The following is a 23036-nucleotide window of genomic DNA, read 5'->3' as shown; positions in this document are numbered from 1 at the left end:
AACTAACAAAAACAAAAAACTCAGAATAGTGAAGTATTTCTCCTTCCTTCTAAACAAATACATCTTCTTAGCCATTCTCATTACTCATCTCTAGAACTTGTCATTCACTAATACATCATCTTCACACGGATGAAGTACTACTAGTTAGTGAAATTTGATTTTTATAAAAGTTTGTTGTTATTATTATTATTATTATTATTATTATTATTATTATTATTATTATTATTATTATCTGTCAGTCATGGGGCTTGAACTCTGGGTTTGGGCCCTGTCCCTGCACTCTTGGGCTCAAGAAGAGCACTCTACCACTTGAGCCACAGCACCACTAATGGTTTTCTAGTGCTTTATTGGAGGTAAGAGTCTCACGGACTTTCCTGTCTGGGCTGGCTTTGAACCATAATCCTCAGATCTCAGCCTTCTGAGTAGCTAGGATTATATGCGTGAGCCACGGGCCACCAGCTAAGTTTGTTGTTATTATAAAGGTAATGTGCAGAGGGGCTGGCAAGGTGGTTCAGTGGTAGAGCTTGCTTTGCATGCATGAGGCCCTGGGTTTGATTCCTCAGCACCACATAAACAGAAAAAACTGGAAGTGGCTCAAATCATAAAGTGCTAGCCTTGAGCTGAAGAACTTAGGAACAGGAGGCAGGCCCAGAATTCAAACCCTACAACAATTCCCCCCCCCCCCTTGCTCAAAGCTGGTGCTCTACCATTTGAGGAATGCCTCTAATCCAGCATTTTGCTGGTTAACGGGAGATGGAGTCTTTAGGTTTTTTTCTGAATGGATTGGGTTAAAATGTTGAGCAACCTTTGTCCAATGAAGCTTGATTCAAAAAAATTTTTTTGAGTTTTAGTAAGGATTTTAGATTAACACGGGGAAAAAACAGAAAAAGAAACATTTCCTGCTCTCTATGCAGGACATGGGAATTAAAGCCTAGTTTGATTCTTGAAATGCAAATAGAAAATTTCTGAAAACTATTAAATATTTCTACATATACTGGTTAAAATCAAGGATAAATGTCTAAGTGTTTATTTCAAATTGAATTCAATATCTAATGATACATTTTCAAAGCATATTATATCATATAGTTTTTGGGGTTTTTTTGCCGGTTATGGGGCTTGAATTCTGGGCCTGGGCGCTGTCCCCCAGCTCTTCAGCTCAAGGCTAGTGCTCTACCACTTGAGCCACAGTCCCCCTTCAAGCTTTTTCTGTTTATGTGGTGCTAAGGAATCAAACCCAGGGCTTATGCATGCAAGGCAAGCACTCTACCACTGGGCCACTTTCCCAGCCCCATATAGTATTTTTTAGTTAACCTTAATTTTAGTTTATCTCATGAAAGTTAAAAGTTCTACCATATGATTAGAGAAAACAAAATATACACTGCCGCGGACCGGGTTCTGTCGGGACGATGGAGGATACCTAGGGGAGGAACCTGGAATAGGATGGGGAGATGGCAAACAGACAACTCACACACATTAGGAGTGGATGCTGAGTGCTGAGTGCTGAGTGCTGAGTGCGATTTAATGCAGAGGATAACAAACTTTTATAACAGAAGTCTTCATAAGAAAAGGGGCAAAAGGTTATACAATCTTGCTGCAAGGCTTCGTTCTTGGATGGTCACCAGCTGGTCGCCTGAAAGGGCAAAAGTTTACACAATCTTGCTGCAGGGCTTCATTCTTAGGTGGTCACCTGAAAGGCACTTGTTTCCGGCTTATCTCTAAGAAATATAATGGGTTTCGACGTTTGTCACCATCTCACCATTACCTTATTTCTATAGAGGCCTTAATTATAAGGTTACGGAGGCCTAGTTCTAGCAAGTCTCTTAGTAAATGAGAGTGCCAGGAAGTTCTTTCTCCTAAGTAGTTATCTCAGCAATTGCCATACATTCTTTCTGTTCTAGCCGCGCCTACAACTTTTTGTAAATTTCTTACAATTCCTTCTGCTGGAGTGACTTTGTGAAACCTCCAATACTTTTATATTTACTTATAACTTGTCTACTAGCCTCCATAAGAGGGGTTTCAGGGTAGCACTTAACTCTGGTGAGTTAGTCATATTTTTAAGACACTCATCAGATATTGGAGTCATCAACACTCTTAAGAAAGAGCTTTGAATAAGGGAACGTTGACAATGAGTAAGTACAATGAACAGCAGAAACAGTAAAAGATTGATAGGCACTCTTATGAGGAGAAGAAAGACAGAAACACATCTTTTCCCAGGGGTTTTTCCAGCCTTTTCCCAGGAGTACGCCTCTTAGAAGCCCTATTCTCCGAGGTAGACTTCGGTGAAGTCCCAAAACTTGGAGATAGGTTTCTGTAAAGCCCCATTCTCTGAGGTAGACTTCGGTGAAGTCCCAAAACTCAGAGATAGCTCTCGAGGCCCCTATCATGGTCTGATAGATGGTTTCCCATGCTTAAGCAGACTCTACTGGGGTCGGCGTGGCATTTGCCCCCTTTTTTTTTTTTTTTAATTTTAATTTTCACCAGTCCTGACTCCGTGTATCAATTTTATACCAGCTGTACTTGTAAGCTCCAATTTTAAGACATACTCATACCATTTGCGACATACTTAAACTTTCTGAGGTTTGTCTTAAAGACAATCCTTACTTTTCAAATTTCCCCAATTCTCTTTCCAAGGCTTTCTTTACTTCCTTCTTTCTTTACAATTCCTTTCCCAAGGCTTTCATTACCACCCTCTTTCTTTACAATCTCTTGACCATCTTTGTGGCTGTAGTTTAAAACTGCCCAATTTTCCTTTGGCTTGCGGAACCTTTATCTTAGAACAGCCTTAAGGCACCACCGTGATGCAGAAGCTTGCTAGATTTTAAGGCTAAGAGTATTACCTCTATTGATAACACACTCAGGTTATTACCATATCAGAGTCAAACTAGGCTGTGACCATAGAGTGGATTTCCAGTTACTATGCACTGAAGTGCCTAAGACAAGCAAGCCAGTGATATCCTTGTCCCCAATATCCACTGTGGGAAGAGAGGGTTTCTGGATATCACCCAAAAGAATGTCCCACAAGATCTTAGATTTAGCAGCTTTCAACCAGGAAGCCGACTCAGGTGATGGAATCAAGCAGGAGTTCCTCCAGGTGACTGTCAGGCCGTCGTTGAACTTTACCCATTAAGGTGTACAGCAGTAGCAGCAGCAGCAACAGGGTCTCTCGTGCTGGGCTGCAAATTCCTACACAGACTGGTTAAGGATGCAAGTAATACATAGGCTTGGCAGGCCGTGACTCCGTTGGTTTCTAAGAACATTTAGACAATAGCCCAGGACAATTTACCAAAATAACTTTTTTTTACTAACCAGATTTTTTTTTTTTTTATAAATAGACACAGAAGGCTTAGTCTTGTAACCATCTTTGACAGATGCAGTCTCCACACTTGCACACCTACAGCTGTTAACACTATTCTTTATGCCTTTTTCTAAAAAAAATTATTTTATCTATTTTGCCTCATTTTTTCAAAACTGACTCTGGACTCTTGATCTTAAAAGGGGGTTGATGGGCGAAGGTCCATCTTCTGTAACTTCTTCAAGCTGACTTTAGGGGCGTTGATCTTAGCTAGCCAGGAGCCTATAACCTTAGCCTATTTTACAAAGAGGCTATCAGGGTAAGATGTCATTAAGAACAATATTTAACTTTTGACAACTGCACAGACCTTTTCTCCGGCTACAGTAGTGTAGCTTGTTTAGCACTCTGGTTTGTAAAAAGCATCTTTTTAGATGGCTTAGGAATGTGATCTCTAATGATCCCAAATAATGCCTAAGACAGATATCAATAGAAACACTCTCTCAGGTTTACAAACTTTTTCCTGGGCAGATGAATTTCATGTAACTAGTGTCAGCTCAATAGTTACTGCCAATTAGAGCTTTTGGCACATAAAGGGATTAAGATTTAAGCTATCTCCCACATTTTATAACATTAGCTTTTTACTATCACAGAGGACTGGCAAGTTCCTGTCCCTTACAAGGTAGTCATGAACATTAGGCATGCTTATAAACTCTTCCCATGACCTCCCGGCTCTGACCAGTTTTGAAGGGCCATGCACAAATGACTCTAGGATCTGACATTTTTGCCATCCAAGCAGTGGCTTACTGCCTCTGGATGCTCCTCCATTGTTTTTGTCCCAGGAGTGTCTTCTCCACATTGGGATAAATGCCTCATTGGCATTTCCCTTTAGCTGGTTGCTGGATTTGAACTCGGGGCCTGAGCACTATCCCTCAGCTCTACAGCTCAAGGCTAGCTCTCTGCCACTGTGAGTCTCCAGCTTGGGGCTTGAGTACTGTCCCCTGACTCTTTGGTCCAGGGCTAGTACTCTGCTGCTGGCTGAATAGAGGTGACAGTCTCACAGGAACCTTTTTGTGCCCGGGCTGGCTTTGAACCAGATTGCAGATCAAGGAGTCTTACAGAAGGCCATTTTACTCCAATTAAAAGCAACAAGGTGGTCAACATAGAAGTAGCTTTTAAGCATGCTCTTACCTGAAACTTATTAAGAGTCAAAGTTACATCGGACAACTTGTAAGAATCCTCTGTGCTTTGCTTTGGGCTTGCTGGAAACTTAAAAAACCTAGAAGAGCAAACTAGAATAGCAATTATTTTGATAATCCTAATTTTTTCTTTTTTCTTTTTTCTTTTTTTTTTTTTTTGCACATTGAGGCCAATGTCAAGAATGATTTTACATTTAAACTTTATATCCAAAAATCCATTCCCTATTTTTTTAAACCTCTTATTAATCACCTTTAATATTTTATACTTTAGTTTTCATTGCATTTTGAAAAGATCCCTTGAAATCTTGAGGCCAAGTGTCACTCATTGTCTCTTGGCTGCTTGTTTTAAAACAGACACACATTAAGATTTTTAAACTCAAATGACAATTTTCCTTAATGCAAGAATTACAGTCACCTTTACTATACCACAAAGCTAGATTTAACATCTTTATAACTTTTAAAAACATCCTAATTGTAGAACATAATTGAAAGTAAGCCACATTATACAAATAACTTTTTACCCTCTTTTTAAGGCCTTCCTAATTTTAATGTTAACACATCCAAGGGAAAGTTTAGCAATACTAATCAGATCATCACATCATTCATTTTAACCATCATGTTTTCAGTGCCTATCTGCAGGGAAAAGAGACAGAACAACGATGGGCCACTTGGCCCCTCCTATGGAATAGGCAGGCACACACCCAATCTGACTCTTTAGGGTTAGATGAACTGCGTTTGTGCCAGTTTGCCTCATCATGTTTGGACTCCTCCCAGGGCCTGTCCCACTGCATGACCAGCTGAACTGCACTTCTGCTTGTTCACCCTTCACCCCTAAAGATAGGTCTTCTGTTGGTTTCTAAGTTTTTCCCCGTCTCTTCTCTTGGTTCTCAAATGAAATACAGTTTTAGATAGACAGAACAGGTAACATCTTTGACAGTGTTAAACTAACCTTTACATTTAAATTTCTAATATTTATCCCCAAATTTTAGCCAAGGGAATTAGACCCCAAACAGCCAATGCATTTTTGTTAAGCCAGATAACTTGATTACAGTATAAACAGACTTATGCATTTTAAAATATTAGTTTTTAAAATACCAGATTTTCTAATTTGCAAGTTAAAGAACCTTTTAAAAAGCCATTTAAAACAATGTGAAGATTTTAAAAAAATTTTTGGTAATGTCCAAACCTCATAACCTTTTGAATTTTTAAATTTAAACTCACCCAATTGTTACAGCATGCTGACAATTTTTTATCTTTGAACACGTTCACAGACACACACAAAACACACAGATCTTAAAGCGCGCAAAAATCAAAATCAGTTGTACGTACACCTTTTAAAGTTTTTAAACAAAAATTTAAGACAGTATTTCTTTTAAACTAGGTACCTTTGTTGGGCTTCATTTTCCCAGAGCTTGCTTGTTAGCAAGGCAATTCACTAATTAATCTTTTGAATCTCTGTGCTGTTCTCATTCGGCAAGCTGAATCCAGAGTCTGCTGAGTGAGCCTGCCACACTCACCCAAAACTTTCCTACCTCAGAAAACATAAAACGAACACACACACTAAACAAGACAAACAAGTGGCCACAAAGACAAAATCAGGTCTCAGTGAATGGGGTGACATCTCACCACTTACCAGGGGACTCGAACCCCCTCTACTTATTCTAGAGAATTTTTCTTTTTAGATTCTTCTGAGATTTTCAATTATACTCAAATTATACCCCCTCTCTTTTACCTCTTTGAAATGACTGAGCAGGAGGTTGAGAGGAGTAAGCTTGCTTTGTCCTTGCCCCATCTCTGCGACAAGGAGTGTCCAAATTAATAAAACCGAGATAAGAAAGAAAAAGAAGTTAAAATTACACACACACACACACACACACACACACACACACACACTGCTGCATACGGGGGTTGGTAATGTACGCGCACTTGGTCACGCTTTCTCTGGGGAGGTGGGTGATCTGCTCCGGGCACTCCTGGAATTCTAAAAGGGTGGAAGGGGCAATTAAGTGGGAAATGTGCACTCTACCTCTGGTCTAGGGGATCAGTAAGCCCCTCATCCACCAGCCCCCGGGCTGCGTGCCTAAGATTCAAATTAGAGTTAACAGAAGACATATACGCACACTCAAGACAGACAGCAAGCGCGTCAGACTGCTGGTCAGACAGTCTGTCCAGAAGGGCTTCCAACCAGAGAGAATCGGCCAATCGGGGGGACTCGAACCCCCTCTACCCGATCTCGAGGACAGCCCCACCCAGGGGTCCAGGGGACGTCTCCCACTGGCCCCGCTGGCAGTCTTATAGCGCGTCCGCCAAGACTCTCCGCCAGCCCCAAGACCACACCTGCAGGCTTTCACCATTCCTGAAATATGAAAATTGTATCAAATGATCTAACTGTTTCTTATTCTCTTGGGGAGGGGCTGGTTGCCCCTCTGTCCGTTTTTTGTTTCCTCTTGAAGAGGAGTTCCCTCTTTATGGAACTTAGATTTACATTCACTTTTTCAGTGGTTCCCTTTTTCCGTTTTTTGTTTCCTCTCGAAGGAGGAGTTCCGTCTTTATGGAACTTAGATTTACATTCACTTTTCCAATGGTTCCCTTTTTCCGTTTTTTGTTTCCTCTCGAAGGAGGAGTTCCGTCTTTATGGAACTTAGAGTTACATTCACTTTTTCAATGGTTTCCTTTTTCCTGCGGGAACCAAGGATTAGTTTGTTCTCCCACTGCTGCTGTGGAGTATATGTTTTAAAATAGAGACAAACTGTCCTTATTCTTAGAAGATGAACTCCCCATGATTTACTCGTTATCTTTCTCAGTCACAACTGAGGGGCCTGCAGCACCCCAACGAGCTTCTGACTACTATTCCAGGTGAAAAGAAATGAGAGAGAGAGAGACAGAGATGCTTACCTCCCAAGGTTCCTTGACTGAAGAAACTGCTTCGTGCCCTGCTTCGAGCCCCGCGTTGGGCGCCACCTGCCGCGGACCGGGTTCTGTCGGGACGACGGAGGATACCTAGGGGAGGAACCTGGAATAGGATGGGGAGATGGCAAACAGACAACTCACACACATTAGGAGTGGATGCTGAGTGCTGAGTGCTGAGTGCTGAGTGCGATTTAATGCAGAGGATAACAAACTTTTATAACAGAAGTCTTCATAAGAAAAGGGGCAAAAGTTTACACAATCTTGCTGCAGGGCTTCATTCTTAGGTGGTCACCAGCTGGTCACCTGAAAGGCACTTGTTTCCGGCTTATCTCTAAGAAATATAATGGGTTTCGACGTTTGTCACCATCTCACCATTACCTTATTTCTATAGAGGCCTTAATTATAAGGTTACGGAGGCCTAGATCTAGCAAGTCTCTTAGTAAATGAGAGTGCCAGGAAGTTCTTTCTCCTAAGTAGTTATCTCAGCAATTGCCATACATTCTTTCTGTTCTAGCCGCGCCTACAACTTTTTGTAAATTTCTTACAATTCCTTCTGCTGGAGTGACTTTGTGAAACCTCCAATACTTTTATATTTACTTATAACTTGTCTACTAGCCTCCATAAGAGGGGTTTCAGGGTAGCACTTAACTCTGGTGAGTTAGTCATATTTTTAAGACACTCATCAGATATTGGAGTCATCAACACTCTTAAGAAAGAGCTTTGAATAAGGGAACGTTGACAATGAGTAAGTACAATGAACAGCAGAAACAGTAAAAGATTGATAGGCACTCTTATGAGGAGAAGAAAGACAGAAACACATCTTTTCCCAGGGGTTTTTCCAGCCTTTTCCCAGGAGTAGGCCTCTTAGAAGCCCTATTCTCCGAGGTAGACTTCGGTGAAATCCCAAAACTTGGAGATAGGTTTCTGTAAAGCCCCATTCTCTGAGGTAGACTTCGGTGAAGTCCCAAAACTCAGAGATAGCTCTCGAGGCCCCTATCATGGTCTGATAGATGGTTTCCCATGCTTAAGCAGACTCTACTGGGGTCGGCGTGGCAATACACTAACCACCTTGCTGTGTAGTATTTAACAGATATATTTTTCTTTTTAATTAACTACAAGTGTTTTGAAGCTGGACCTCTATGGATTACAGCTGTAATCCTAGCTAGGTAGGAGACTGAGATCAAGAGGATTGAAATTCAAAGCCAGCTTCATTAGAAAAGTCCATGAGACTTCATGTCTAAAATAACCAGCTAAAAACATGTGCTGGACATATGGTTCAAGTAATAGAGCTCAGCCAAGCCAACCAAGCAAGTACAAGGTCCTCAATTCAAACACACAATACAGCTGGGAAGGTGGCTCAGTGTAAAGTGCTTGCCTTGCATGCTTGAGGCCCTGGGTTTGATTCCTCAGCACCCATAAGCAAAAAAAAAAAGCCAGAAGTGGCGCTGTGGCTCAAGTGGTAGAGCACTAGCCTTGAGCTGAAGAGCTGAGGGACAGCGCCCAGGCTCAGAGTTCAGGCCCACGATAGGACCAAAAAAAACAAAAAACAAAAAACAACCCCCCCACACACACAATACAAAGAAATATATATAAAGATGGAAAAAAAGTGAGTGAGAACATACAAGAAAGAACATTAGCTGGGCACCAGTGGCTCACACCTGTAATGCTAGCTACTCAGGAGGCTGAGATCTGAGCATCACGGTTCAAAGCCATCCTGGGCAGGAAACTCCATGAGACTCTTATCTACAATAAACCACTAGAAAACTGGAAGTGGTGCTGTGGCTCAAGTGGTAGAGTGCTCACTTTGAGTTGAAGAGAGCAGAGACAGCATCCAAGTCCAGAGTTCAAGCCCCACAACTGACCAAAAAAAAAAAAAAAATAGGTGCCATTGGGACAGTAGCATGTAGTCTAGGCAGCACTCATTGGAGATATCACAGGTCACCCATCAATCTCTGTCCTTGCATAGCTTCTTTTCTAATTGGCTGAGCATTCAGACTCATTAAGACTTCTCTTATCCCATGAATCTGAAGACAATATTCTTCAGCCCATTGGCAGACCAGCTTAGAAAGCATATCTAGTCACTGTCTCACAAGCTTGCTTTTCATTTATTTTAAATAAGTTTTTATTGTGAAAATACTGTACAGAGGGGTTACAATCACATGAGCAAGGTAATGAGTACATTTTTTTTTGTCGGTCCAGGGGCTTGAATTCGGGGCTTGGGCGCTGTCCTTGTACTCTTCAGCTCAAGGCAAGCTCTCTACGGCTTGAGCCACAGCGCCACTTCTGATTTTCTAGTGGTTTATTGGAGATAAGAGTCTCACGAACTTTCCTTCTCCAGCTGGCTTTGAACGTCAACCCTCAGATCTCAGCCTGCTGAGTAGCTAGATTAAAGGACTGAGTCATCGGTGCCAGGCATGAGTACATTTCTTATCAAGCATTGTTGGCTCCTCCTTTGTCTTTTCCCCTGCCATCCTTTCTGTCCCATCTCCACAACAACATCCCTCCCTGTCCCCATATTTTTTATTTTTTATTTTTGTTTTTAACATACTGGTCAAAGCTCTCATTGTTTTTTTTTGGGGGGGGGGGGAGTAACTGGTCCTGGGGCCTAAATTTAGGGCCTGGGCATCCCTTTACTATTTTTGTTCAAGGCTAGTGCTGTACCACTTTAGCCACAGCTCCACTTCCTACATGTCACTGGTTAATTGGAGATAAAGAGTCTCACAGGATTTCCTGCTCTGGGTACCTTCCAATGGAGATTTCCAACACTCAGTCTGCTGAGAAGCTAGCATTATAGGCACCCAGGTTCTGATTGCTTTTTGATATTCACGGTGGAAAACTTACACTGACTTTATCACGCCTCTGACTGAATTGGATCTTTGATTACTATTCTTACAAAAGTTTATTGCTATAATTATTATTATAAAGGTAAGGTACAGAGGAAGTACAGTTACATTAAGTTAGGAAAAGAGTACTTTTTTTTGTCCATTGTGGGGCTTGAACTCTGGGGTTCGGTGTTGTCAGCTCTTCAGCTCAAGGCTTGCACTCTACCACTTAAGCCACAGTGCCACTTCCAATTTTTTCTGCTTATGCGGTGCTGAGAAATTGAACCCAGGGCCTCATACATGCGAGGCAAGCACTCTACGACTGAACCACCTTCCCAGCCCCCAAGAGTATATTTCTTTTGGACAATGTCACCTCTTCCCTTTCTCTGTTTTTCCATCCTGTCCTCATCCACAGGTTATATAGTTCACTTTTTAACATAGTGAATACCACTGTTGCATTTGTTCAGTAATGTTCTTTATTTTCGTTATATTTCCCTATATTTTTGCTAATTCTCACTATGTTTACATCAGATTTAAAACATCACATGAAATGTCTATAAGTATTATAATATATATAATAATTATATATTATATATAAAGAATATATATATAATTATAAAACCACAAAGTGTAAGATATGTTAGTACTATTGTGTATTAAGATGAATAATTATATTAAAATATAAAGGAAGGGATTGTCATTGTTAATTTTTGGGGAGAACAGGACTGGGGTTTGAATTCAGTGCATGTACTAGGTCAGTGTTCTACCACTGGAGCCAATACAATGCAAAAGATTTTCATTAAAATGAATGTATTTGTCCTAAAAAAAATCAGTGCTTTTCAAGGGTTAACTTCTTAGTACATGAAAAGTTCATAAAGTAAAGATAAAATATCCTCATGCATGTGTCTTTGTTCCTAAGAATTAAACCCAGAGCTCTATCACTGAGCTATATTCTTAACCCTCTCTATTCTATTTTATTTTTTTTGGTCGGTCGTGGGGCTTGAACTCTGGGCCTGGGCACTGTCCCTCAGCTCTTCAGCACAAGGCTAGAGCTCTACCACTTGCAGTGCCACTTCCAATTTTCTGGTGGTTTATTTGAGGTAAGAGTTTCACGGACTTGCCAGCCTGGGCTGGCTTTGGACCATGATCCTCAGATCTCAGCCTCCTGAGTAGCTAGGATTACAGGCATGAGTCCGGGCAACCCTCTATATTGTTTAATACAGGGTCACATTGATTTGCCTAGGCTGGCTTCCAATTCCTGATCCTTCTACCTTCACCTCTATGATAGCTGGGATTATAGGCAAGCACTCTGACCCTCTATGCCTTATCTTTCCATCAAGGTTTATCACTTGCTTCTTCTCATCCATTTAAATATTTGTTAGAAAAATTGATTATCTGCCAAGTATAGGCAAAGCATAAGATGATGTCTACTTCTAAGTAGTTTACAACTACCAAGAAAGATTGTAAGTATGCACCACTGGAAGATGAAGCAGAGCCTTTCCAGATGTGATTTTTGGCCTGAGTCATTTCAGAAAGAGTTAGAATGATCAGGTGGTGGAAAACAAGCTAGGGAATGCAGAGGTATACAGGGAAATTATTAGGAAATTTGCAGCATCCTTTACTGATTGCAAGCTCATTGTGCCTGCAGCCATGTAGCCTCTTTACCCTATCTAGAAGCTGTGTAGCATCACCAAAAGGAATGGCTGGGAGGAGGAAGGACTGGAAGGTTGCCTGGGCCTCTAGATTCCACGTAAGACCTTGGACAGGTTGCTTAATTTTTAATGGATCTGTTTTCTCATCTGTATAATGGGATGAATAACATCCAGATTACAGGGGGAAAAGTAGGCTATGCTCCAGCGTAACCACACTAAGGTTTTCCACTCTCTCCAGCTGGTTTGGAAGTCTGCTTTCTCCTATGGGGAAGGAGCATGGCTCTTAGTTAAGAAAAACTCTGGAAGTGGCTGTGATGCACCCAAACTTCCCCCAAATCCATTCCCTTCCTTCTCTCCCTCCCCCTGTGCCCCATTCAGATTCAGAACTGCTGCCCCCAGGGATCCTGGCTTCCCCCAAATCCATTCCCTTCCTTCTCCCCCTCCCCCCTCCCCCATTCAGATTCAGAACTGCTGCCCCCAGGGATCCTGGCTTTTGTTCTGTGGAGGCTTAAACTCTGACCTGTTTTTGCCCTGGTTCATTGTTGAAAAGTTATCACCTGCTGTCTGCAGAATATTACAAATTGAAACTGCCAAAATTTATTGGCAGGAAATGCTAAATATCATGCTTTGTTCAATATTTACACATCAATGCTTTTACTCTTTTTTTTTTTTTCCAGATGATCCCCTCCTCCATCATAATAACCACTCCCTTTTCACTTGTTGGTATTGTCATTTAGTAACAAAAAGTTCTATTTATGTTCTTATACATTCTTTTAATATTGATTACAATTTATCAACTTATCTGTCTATATGTGAATTTTTTGTTTATTTTTGAGACACAGTCTCATTATCTATTACAGGCTGGCCTTCAAAACTACCCTCCTGCCTCAGCCTTCCCATTGCTGTGTAGGAGCTCCCATCCAAGTGATTGTAAGTTCTTACAATCTGTTTTAATATCCTCTGCAACTCGTTTTTCAAGCTTGAATATTCATAAGAACCATCTGGGAACTTGTTAACATGAAGATTATGATTTAGTAAGCCTGGACTTTTAACAAATGCTCAGGTGAAAAGCTAATGTTGTGGGCTATGACCACAGGACCATCCACTGTTGAGAACAAAGGACATGCTGAGAAGCATGATATATATATATATATAAATATAATATTTTTATATATTATATATTTATATATAATATATATTTATATATAAATATACACATATATTATATATTTTTATATATTATACATATATTATATTCATACTATATATACTATATAATATATATTATATTTTACATAATATAATATGGAATATAGTATGCATATAATATATAGCATTATATACTATATAGTATCATATATACTATATAATATATACTATATAGTATACATAATATATTATATATAGTATATATCATAAATATTATATAATATATAATATATAAAATATGTGTATGTTTATATATTCGTATATAATATGTGTATAATATATAATATATATAATATTTTTATATATATATTATATATATATATATATATATATATATATATATAAACCAGATAGACCTGTATTTGCCATTTTTGTATTAGACCTGCTTGAAGAATGCAGCTGCTATTCTACCCGCCCTGGAGCCCTAGACACTCCCGGATCTGGAGCTGAATTTAACACATTCCAGACCCCTACCCGGGCTTGGGATCAGAGATAGGTGCTGTAACCCTGTTTTGGGGGCCTCTCTCTGCACTCGGACATTAGTGCACAGAGGGGTCCGTGCTCGAGCTAGTCAATAAATGACTCATTGCTGCTTGCATTGATCTTTGGTCCCTGGTGGTCTTTTCGGGCTCTCCAGTCTCTGGGTTTTACATTTGGTGCATTGGCCCGGAAGCCCCTTTACAGGCCACCCAGATACCTTGATCATTGAGTCGCTAGAAACGTCTGGTAAGTTTTGAGGCATTGCCGATTTATACTGGTTATAACCAATTTGAGAGTTGCTTGCAAGCTTTGTATTTGTGCCAGCAGGGTCAGTGGAAGACATCCCCTCAACCTCTGAACCCTTTGGTGGGCTGCTCCCCGAGGCCTGGCGCTAGTGTCTGGTCCTTCTCTTTCTGAGAGCCCTTCTGAACAGACTGTCTGAACTCTGGTGGGCTGCTCCCCGAGGCCCAGCGCATAGTGCCCGGTCCTCTCTGTCTGAGAGCCCTTCTGTTTGCATCTGAAAGCCTGCAGGTGTGGTCTTGGGGCTGGCGAATAGCTTTGGCGGACATGCTTTAAGGCTGCTGGCAGAGTCAGTGGGAGACATCCCCCTGAACCCTCTGGTGGACTGCTCCCCGAGGCCTGGCACCTAGTGCCCGGTCCTCTCTGAGAGCCCTTCTGAACAGACTGTTGACCAGCAGTCTGCCATGCTCGCTGTTCATATTAAGTCTTGTTGGTGCTTAGAACTGCTCATTGATGGTGGCAGCCTCGCTGAGTAGTTTTTAAGACCATCCATTGTGTGTCTCTGTGTTGGTATGTTGATTTATGACTGGTTTTTAATTGTCTTAGGAGGTACTTTATGCTTTTGGGACTGGTCTTTGTTGCTACTCTGGGTCTCACCCTGGTGTCTACCGAGCTTTCTGGCCTGCTTATGCAGCCTCTTTTTTGACCTTCTTTATTGCTTGAGTCTATCTGACAAACTTGTTCACTTTGTGCAGCCCATGATTGATCAGGCTCTAGGACTGTCACTTGGGCGGAACTAGGGGGACCTCGCTAGAGCATCAATAGGGATGGATGTCTTTGCATCTAGTGATTTGTGACGCATGCACGAGGGCCCCTACATCAGAGCGCCTGGAGTGACCACACCTCCGACTCCATTCTTCATCCCATTTCTTTTTCAGACTCGCTGTCGGATACCGGCCCGCAGCTCAGTGCCCTTCCTCCTTATAATTAAGTCTAAATTTTATTCCTTCATTCTGGAAACTGCAAGCGGCGACTTCACCCACCCTCTGGGGGGTGATGACTCCCACCAATCTCCTAAGCGCCCAATCTTTCAACCTTTTGGGATAATTGACCCCCCTCCTAACAGGCCCAGTCGACCCCCTGGAGACGCAGCAATCCAGTGTTTGGTCATCTCCAATCCACGGCGACACCGGTGGTGTCGGTATCTAACCTATTTCTTTTTCCCTTTTTTTTTTTTTTTTTTTGGGCGGTCCAGTTGTGGGGCCTGAACTCTGGGCCTGGGCGCTGTCCCTCAGCTCTTCAGTTCAAGGCTAGCACTCTTTTTCCCTCCTAGTCGTTGGTGTATTTGTCTGGCTACTTTTGTTTATAGAGATGGGGCAAGGACAAAGCAAACTTTACTCCTCTCGACCTCCTGCTGGTTCATTTCAAAGGGGTAAAAGAGAGGGGGTATATTCATTTAATGGGGTGCTGCGAGTCACACCTGAGCGGTATAACCTCTTTGAAATGTGTCCTGTGCTCCCTGGAGATCTCAGAAGAATTTAAAAGAAAAATCCTCTGGAATGAGTAGAGGAGGTTTGAATCCCCTGATAAGTGGAGTTGAGATGTCACCCCATTCACTGAGACCTGATTTTGTCTTTGTGGCCACTTGTCTGTCTTGTTTACTTCAGTGTGTTTTCTGTTCTGTTTCCTGGGGTAGGGAAGGTCTGAGTAAAAGTGGCAGGCTCACTCAGCAGACTCTGGATTCAGCTTGCTGAGTGGGAGCAGCACAGAGTTCTGGTAGGGATGAGCTGGGGGTCCATTAGTCCAAAACTCAGCCTTTGGTTGTTGTCTTGTCTAGTTCTTTTTTAGAATTGGTACCAGTTTTAAATGTGGATCCTTGGTTTTTGTGTTTATTTGTGTTTGTGTTTTTTATTTGAACATCTCTAGGGGAATAAAAGTTCCAGCCTCTGGCTGGGCTTGGTCACAGGCCTGCTATGCCCACCCTCCCTGTGAGGCATGGAAGGTTGCTGATCTAGTTTGATTCCCTTCAAGCCTCAAGCTACATTTTCTCCTTGTGGAGGCTGCCGTCAGGGAGGGTGTTGAAGGCTGTTTGCCTGGTTTGGACTTTTTCAGCTAGTCCTGACAATGTAACAATTTGTAAAGTGCTCTTGTCTAAAATTGGGTAAAAATCAGGCCAGTTTAGTTTCAGGTGATCCCTCCCACCCCCAACCTTCCTCTGACAGAAGGGATTCAAAAGACTAATTAGTGAATTGTCTTGCTAAACAAGCAAGCTCTGGGAAAATGAAGCCCAACAAAGGTACTTAGTTTAAAAGAAATACTGTCTTAAATTTTTGTTTAAAAACTTTAAATAGTGTATGTACAACTGATTTTGATTTTTGCGTGCTTTAAGATCTGTGTGAGTGTTTTGTGTGTGTTTGTGAACATGTTTAAAGATAAGAATTGTCAGCATGCTGTAACAATTTGTTGAGTTTAAATTTAAAATATAAAAGGTTATGAGGTCTGGACATTACCAAATTTTTAAAGAATCTTCACATTGTTTTAAATGGCTTTTTAAAGATTCTTTAACTTGCAAATTAGAAAATCTGGTATTTTTAAAACTAATATTTTAAAATGAATAAGGCCGTTTATACTGTAATCAAGTTATCTGGCTTAACAAAAATGCATTGGCAGTTTGGGATTTAGTTCCCTTGGCTAAAATTTGGGGATAAATATTAGAAATTTAAATGTAAAGGTTAGTTTAACACTGTCAAAGATGTTACCTATTCTGTCTGTCTAAAACTGTGTATTTCATTCGTGAACCAAGAGATAAGAAAAGGGAAAACTTAGAAGACCTATCTTTAGAGGTAAGGAGTGGACAGGCAGAAGTGCAGTTCAACTGGTCATGCATGGTGGGACAGGCCCTGGGAGGAGTCTACACATGGTGAAAGAGGGCAAGCTGGCACAAATGCAGTTCATCTAACCCTAAAGAGTCAGATTGGGTATGTGCCCATTCCATAGGAGGTGCCCATCTTTGTTCTGTCCCTTTTCCCTGTAGATAGACACTGAAATATGATGGTTAAAATTAGTGATGTGATGATCTGTAGTATTGCTAAAACTGTCCCTTGGACTTAAAAAGAGAGTTAAAAAGTTTATTTGTATAATGTGACTTGCTTTCAATTATGTTCTACAATTAGGATGTTTTTAAAAGTTATAAAGGTTTTAAGTCTAGCTTCGTGGTATGTGATGGTGACTGTCATGCTTGCATTAAGGAAAAATTGTCATTTGAGTTTAAAAGTTTTAATGTGTAAAAACAAGCAGCCAAGAGACAATGAATGACAACTTGGCCTCAAGATTTTAAGAGATTTTTTAAAAAATGCAAATGAATACTAAAGTATGAAATATTAAAGGTGGTTAATAAGAGACTTTAAAAAATTAGGAATGGATTTTGGGATATAAAGTTTAAATGTAAAATTGTTCTTAACATTGGCCTTAATGTGCACAAAGGAAAAATTAGGATTACCAAAATAATTGCTATTCTAGTTTGCTCTTATAGGTTTTTTTTTTTTTTTTTTTAACAGTTTCCAGCAAGCCCAGAGCAAAGCACAGAGGATTCTTACAAGTTTGTTAGATGTAACTTTGGCTTTTAATAAGTTTCAGGTAAGAGCATGCTTAAAAGCTACTTCTATGTTGACCACCTTGTTGCTTTTAATTGGAGTAAAATGGCCTTTTGTAAGACTCATTGATCTGAAACTGGTTCGAAGCCAGCCAGGGCAGAAAAAGGTTCCTGTGATACTGTCACCTCTACTCAGCTAGCATAGTGCTAAAAGAGCAAGCAAAGTTACTTTGGGACTCAAAGTGGCAGAGTGCTGGCCTTGAGCTGGAGAGCTAAGGGAACAGCACTCAGGCCCTGAGTTCAAGTCCAGTGACCCGCTGAGGGAAATGCCAATGAGGAATTTATCACAGTGTAAAGAAGACACACCTGGGACAAGAGCAATGGAAGAGCATCCAGGGGCAGTAAGCCACTGCTTGGATGGCAGAAATGTCAGATCCTAGAGTCATTTGTGTGTGGCCCTTCAAAACTGGTCAGAGCCGGGAGGTCATGGAAAGATAGTTTTTAAGCATGCCTAATGACTACCTTGTAAGGGACAAGAACTTGCCAGTCCCCTGTGATAGTAAAGTTAATGTTATAAAATGTGGGGAACAGTTTAAATCTCAACCCCTTTATGTGCCAAAAGCTCTAATTGGCCGTAACTTTTTTTTTTTTTTTTTGTCGGTCATGGGGCTTGAACTATGAGGCCTGGGCGCTGTCTCTCAGCTCTTCAAGCTCAAGGAGAGCGCTCTACCACTTGAGCTACAGCGCCACTTCCGGTTTTCTGGTGGTTTATTGGAGATAGGAGTCTCACGGTTTCTCCTGCCCGGGCTGGCTTTGAACCGCGATCCTCAGATCTCAGCCTCCTGAGTAGCTAGGATTACAGGCGTGAGCCACCAGCGCCTGGCTGCATAACTGCTTTTCTATGTATTTGCAAAAGAAATTCAATCCACATAAGTTTACTGTTAGATTTGGAATTTACCGCTTAATTTTTTCATTGTTTTTAAAAAGCAAATAATAAAAGGAAAGTTCTACAATGTAACCACTAATGAGAAAGAATAAGGGGCTGGGAAGGTGGCTCAGTGGTAGAGCACTTGCCTTGTATGCTCAAGGCCCTGGGTTCGATTCCTCAGCACCACATAAGAAAAAAGCTGGAAGTGGCGCTGTGGCGCAAGTGGTAGAGTGCTAGCCTTGAGCTGAAGAGCTGAGGGACAGTGCCCAGGCCCAGAGTTCAAGCCCCACAACCGGACCCAAAAAAAAAAAAAAAAAAAAAAAAAAGAGAAAGAATAGAATAATATTTTTATATTTTAGAATTTCTAAACCTGTTGTGTTCTGATGGTTTTTTTCCTCTGAACTTTCACAATTTTCCTTCCTTCATTCTGTCCTTTCTCTCTCCCTTTCCTCTCTCCCTCCCCTCCCTTCTTTCCATCTTCCCTTTCCTCCCTTTGTGGAGCTGGTACCAGCGCTTGAACTCAGGGCCTAGGCATTTTCCTTTAGTGTTTTTGTTTTTGGTGCAAGGCTGGTGCTCTGCTACTTGAGCCACAGTTTCACTTCTACCTTTTTGAAAGTTAATTGCAGATAAGTGTTTCATGGCCTTTCTGCTTGAGCCTCCTGAATAGCTAGATTACAGGTGTGATTCATGGGTTCCTGGCTTCAAAATTTTTTTGTATTTGCTATCAAAATGTAATTAACATTATGTCCTATTTCCATTTTGCATATAAAACACTTTTTGTAGGCCATTTGAAAATGGAACATTTCTAAGAGAAAACCATAGCCACAGCCACCATAAGGTGTTCCTTGGTAACTAGCGGTGCGGTCTCTAGGCTAATTTATGTACTATTCAGGAATCTTAGGGGATTGTACCCCCATGGACAGTTCTTTTTTATCAGCTTTGTTTTTGACTTATCAGTCTTGAACATATCCTTTACCCCACCTATACTTGGAATTGATTGTGAAGATCAAACATTGAACAGTATATTTACTGTTACAATATTTATTTTATTTTATTTTATTTATTTATTTTTTTGTTGTTGGCCATGGGGCTTGAACTCTGGGCCTGGGCACTGTCCCTCAGCTCTTCAGCTCAAGGCAAGCGCTCTACCACTTGAGCTACAGCGCCACTTCCAGTTTTCTGGTGGTTTTTATTGGAGATCGGAGTCTCAAGGTCTCTCCTGCCCGGGCTGGCTTTGAACCGCGATCCTCAGATCTCAGCCTCCTGAGTAGCTAGGATTACAGGCGTGAGCCACCAGCGCCTGACAATATTTATTTTATTTTTGTGTGCTGATGCTGAATACTGAATTCAAGGTCTTATACTCTTGCTTGGCTTTTTCACTGGCCGAGTGTGTGCTACTTCTTTTTTTGTTGTTGTTGTTGGTCGTGGGGCTTGAACTCTCGGCCTGGGCGCTGTCCCTCAGCTCTTCAGCTCAAGGCGAGTGCTCTACCACTGGAGCTACAGCGCCACTTCCGGTTTTCTGGTGGTTTATTGGAGATAGGAGTCACGGTCTCTCCTGCTTTGGCTGGCTTTGAACCGCGATCCTCGATCTCAGCCTCCCTGAGTAGCTAGGATTACAGGCGTGAGCCACCAGCGCCCGGCTAGTGTGTGCTACTTCTTGAGCCACACCTGCACTTCCAGGATTTTGCTCGTTAATCGGAGAGTCCCTTGGATTTTCTGCCTGGCTGGCTTCAAACCAACATCAGACTGAGCCTCCTGAGTAGCTAGATTACAGGCATGAGCCACTGGTCCCAGACTCTTAAAATATTGCAGCCTCCTGGCTACTTAGGAGAACTGAGATCTGAGTATCTTGGTTTGAAGCCCAAAGAAAAGTGCTTGGCTGATTTAAAACTTTGGCAAAGTAGCAGGTTATAAAATTAACCCCCAAAAATCAATGGCCTTTCTATATGCCAACAATGAGAAAAGTGTGGCTGAAATTAGGAAAGCAACTCCATTTGTAATAGCCCCACAAAAAATAAAATACCTAGGAATTAACTTAACCAAAGAAGTGAAGGACCTCTATGATGAAAACTTTAAAATCTTGAAAAAGGAAATCAACACAGAACTTAAAAAATGGCAAAACCTCCCATGCTCCTGGATTGGCAAGATTAACATCGTGAAAATGGCAATACTTCCCAAGGCTATCTACAAATTCAACGCGATACCTATCAAAATTCCACCCTCATTCTTCAAGGAAATAGAGGAGGCAATCCAAAAATTCATATGGAACAATAAAAGACCCCGAATAGCAAAAACGCTCCTCAACGGAAAGAACACTGCTGGAGGAATATCAATACCAAATTTCAAACTCTACTATAAAGCCATAGTAATCAAAACAGCTTGGTATTGGCATAAGAACAGACCACAGGACCAATGGAATAGAATTGAAAACCCAGAAATGAACCTACAGACCTATAGCCATCTAATCTTCGATAAGGGAGCTAAAACAATAGAATGGAAGAAAGACAGCCTCTTCAGTAAATGGTGCTGGCAAAATTGGTTAACTACATGTAGAAAACTAAAGCTAGATCCTTATATATCACCCTGCACCAGAATCAACTCCAAATGGATCAAAGACCTTGAACTCAAAGCAGACACTCTGAAAACATTACAGGATGGAATAGGAGAAACCCTAGGTCTCCTTGGCTCAGGTCGAAATTTTCTGAATAGAGACCCGGAAGCACAACAAATCAAAGAAAGGTTGGACAAATGGGATTGCATAAGATTGCAGAGCTTCTGCAGGGCAAATGACATAGCTGGCAAGATCAATAGAAAGCCCACCGATTGGGAGAAGATCTTTACTAGCCATACAACGGACAAAGGTCTCATATCAAAAATATACTTGGAACTCAAAAAATTAAACCACCCAACAACAAATCCTCAAAGAAACAACTGCCCAATAAATAAGTGGGCGAAAGACTTAAAGAGAAGCTTCTCTGAAGAAGAAAGAAGGATGGCCAATAGACACATGAAGAAATGTTCAACATCCCTAGCCATAAAAGAAATGCAAATCAAAACAACATTGAGATATCACCTCACTCCAGTTAGAACAGCAAAAATCAAGAACTCTAATAACAACAGATGCTGGAGGGGATGTGGACAGAAAGGAACCTTACTTCATTGTTGGTGGGAATGTAAACTTGTTCAACCACTTTGGAAAGCAGTATGGAGGTTCCTCAAAAGACTTCACATAGATCTCCCCTATGATCCAGCAATCCCACTTTTGGGCATTTACCCAAATGTTTACAAACAAGACCACACTAAAGCTACCAGCACAACTATGTTTATTGCAGCATTATTTACCATAGCTAAGATATGGAACCAACCCAGATGCCCCTCAGTAGATGAATGGATCAAGAAAATGTGGTATATATACACAATGGAATTCTATGCCTCCATCAGAAAGAATGACATTTCCCCATTTGTTAGGAAATGGAAAGGTTTGGAAAAAATTATATTAAGTGAAGTAAGCCAGGCCCAAAGAAGCATAGGTCCCATGGTTTCCCTTATTTGCAATATCTAGTATAGGTATGAGTCAAGCGGAAAAGGCCAGATAATGTGATGTTAGGAAAATGAACCCTTAAATATGTATTTTAATGTTTTCGTTTCTTTCATGCATGTATTTCTAATGCATTTATAAGATTATTCCTTTATTGCTTTGTATGTCCCTCCCCCACAGTGTAACCCCCGCTTTCACTATATTTGATATCAGTATATCATGTGGAGGAGATGGGGACAAACAAATCGTTTAAGGATTCAGGTGGACCTGTTGCAACAATGAGAAGTACAAAATGTCATGTCAAAACCAGCTTTACAATTTCGGTGGGGGGGGGGGAGGGGGGTATAATTGGGTGGGGGGAGGGGGGTAAAATTGGGTGGGGGGAGGGGGGAGGCAGGGAAGGGAAGTGAAGGGTAAACAAAGGAGGAGGCTGCAATGCTTGGTAAGAAATGTATGCATTATTCTGCCCATGTAATTGTAGCCCCTCTGTACAGTATGTTCTCAAATAAAATAAAATACAATTAAAAAAAAAAAAAAAAAAAAAGAAAAGTGCTTGGGAATCCCAATTAACCAGCAGAAAAGCAGATTGGAGTGTGTAACTCAAGTGATAGAACACCAGCTATGAGCAGAAAAAAGACAGCAGGTGTATGAAGCCTTGCCTTGAGTTCAAGCCCTCATTATTGGCACAGAAAAAGTGCTCAAACAATAGATTGATAGATCCATTTAGCAAAATGTATTAAATAATTACTGACATGAAAATCTGTTCATATTTAATTAGAAGTATATAATGATGTTTAAATTAGGTAATTTCTGTTTTTTCACAGTACTAGAGTTTGAGCTTGAGCTTTGAGGTATTGAGCTTGGTTCGTTTGCTTGGCTGGTTCTCTACCACTTGAACCATGCTTACAGACCATCTCTTTGCTGGTTATTCAGACTTGGTAATTTTTTTTTCTCCCCAGCCTGGCTTTGTCCAGTTTGGGGGATAAATTTTTTTTGTTGTTGTTCATGGGGCTTGAACTCTGGGCCTGAAAAGCCTGTTCAATTAAACTGAATGAGACCAGGTGCTAGTGATTCCTGCCTCTAATGGCCTCATGAGGCTGAGATCTGAGAATTGAGGTTCTTAGCCAGTCTGGGCAGAAAAGCTCATGAGAATCCCATTTCCAGTAACCAGTGGAGC

The 23036-nt window shown here is 41.1% G+C and overlaps 1 protein-coding gene across 8 annotated transcripts in view; it reads left to right on the top strand.

The window, feature by feature from the left end:
• LOC138837202 (hepatoma-derived growth factor-related protein 2-like) overlaps positions 1 to 23036 on the top strand; it is a 292262-nt gene that overhangs the window by 133752 nt on the left and 135474 nt on the right. For 6 of the 8 annotated variants that reach the window (XR_011375235.1, XR_011375241.1, XR_011375240.1 and 3 more), the window contains exon 6: positions 17359 to 17437. The exons of the other annotated variants lie outside the window; for them this stretch is intronic. The gene's annotated coding sequence lies outside the window, so the exon portion shown is untranslated. The remainder of the gene's footprint in view (positions 1 to 17358; positions 17438 to 23036) is intronic. 8 annotated transcript variants of the gene reach the window in all.

The sequence above is a fragment of the Dipodomys merriami genome, unplaced genomic scaffold (genome assembly GCF_024711535.1).
Source record: "Dipodomys merriami isolate MVZ:Mamm:240054 unplaced genomic scaffold, mDipMer1.0.p SCAF_266, whole genome shotgun sequence".
Lineage (NCBI taxonomy): Eukaryota > Metazoa > Chordata > Mammalia > Rodentia > Heteromyidae > Dipodomys > Dipodomys merriami.
This window is presented reverse-complemented; position numbering and strand designations above follow the sequence as displayed.